Below are 1612 nucleotides of genomic sequence, written 5' to 3' on the forward strand. Positions count from 1 at the left end.
CATCCATCCATTGTGTCAAGCACATGTGTACGTTTGTTACCATCATCCTCAAAACATCTGCTTTCTACTTGAGCCCTTGATATCAGCTCCTCATTTCTTCCCTTCCCTCTTCCACATTCCCTCCCTCATGAACCCTTGATAATTTGTAAATTACTATTATCTTTTCATGTCTTACACTGGCAGTGCGGTGCGCCTGGCTAGTAGGGAAGACAAGTGAGTAAGCAAATAGGAGTTGACAGGGACTGGAGTCAAGGAACACATGGGTTCTATGGAAGGAAAGAGGAACCTTCTGCCATCAAGTTGATTGTGACTCATAGCAACCCCAGGATTTCTGAGCCTCTAAACATGGGAGCAGGTGGCCTCAACGTTCTCTCATGGAGTGGCTGTTCAGTTTGAACTGCTGACTTGTGGTTAGCAGTCTGACACCTGACAGTGCCGCAAGCAGGAAAGAGATGACCTTCAGATTGGCAGAGGAAAGTAAATGGTTTGCTGAGACTCACCCCACCATTTGTTGTTGAATCAATTCCCAACCCATGTGTGATAAAAAGTCAAACTGTACTCCAGAGTTTTTTCAATGACTGACTTTCCTGCAGTTGATTGGTCAGGCCTTTCTTCTGAGAAGAAGACCCTCCAACCATGTCAATATATCAAAGCTGGTGTCATATATATTAGCTATGTATTTACTATTTAGGCCCACCAGCCTGGTGTCATATATATATATATATATATATATATCAAAGCTGGTGTCATATATATTAGCTATGTATTTACTATTTAGGCCCACCAGCCACTTCACACAGAGAGGAGGCTGTCTGCTTCTGTCAGCTGTACAGTCTTGGAAACCTTACAGGGAGGGCAGTCCTAGGTTGTCCTATTGAGCTACTCACTAGGAGTCCTAATTGTTGGTAGTGAGTCTGGCTTTGGTATTGCTATTATCAGTCACTTTATTACACAATAGAATAAGGGGACATAAGGTACGCGGCCCTTATTTATATATATATTTATTTATTTATTATTGTTAATTTTATTGAGGGCTCTTACAGCTCCTATAACATTCCAATTGTATCAAGCATATTTGTACTTATGTGGCTATTATCATTTTCTAGATGTTTTCTTTCTATTTGAGACCATGATATGAGCTCCTCTTTTTTCCCTCCTTCCCCACCCCTCCCACCCTGGTGATCCCTTGATAAATCACAAATTATTATTCTTTCATCTCTCACACCAACCGCCATCTCCCTTCCCCCACATTTCTGCTGTTCATCCCCCTGTATGTATGTGTTTGGGGGGTTAAGCATAGATCACTGCAATCATTCCCCTTCCTTCCCTCCTCCCCCTACCTTTCCCTTAGCCTCCTGGTATCACTACTCCCATTTCTGTTCCTGAGGGGTTTATCTGACCTGGATTCTGTGTATACCAAATTACATTCTCTGGTCTAGCCAGAACTGAAAGGCAGGACTGGGGTCATGATAGTGGTGGGTGAGGAAGCCTCAAAGAACCAGAGGAATGTTATATGTTTAATCGGTGCTATACTGCACCTGATTTGTGGGGGGAAATGCCAGCCCCCCACAACTAATCACAGGTTTGATAGGCGCAATTGTATGGTTGAGAT

The sequence above is a fragment of the Echinops telfairi genome, unplaced genomic scaffold, assembly GCF_000313985.2.
Source record: "Echinops telfairi isolate 266 unplaced genomic scaffold, ASM31398v2 ScPeMD7_1713;HRSCAF=2227, whole genome shotgun sequence".
NCBI lineage: Eukaryota > Metazoa > Chordata > Mammalia > Afrosoricida > Tenrecidae > Echinops > Echinops telfairi.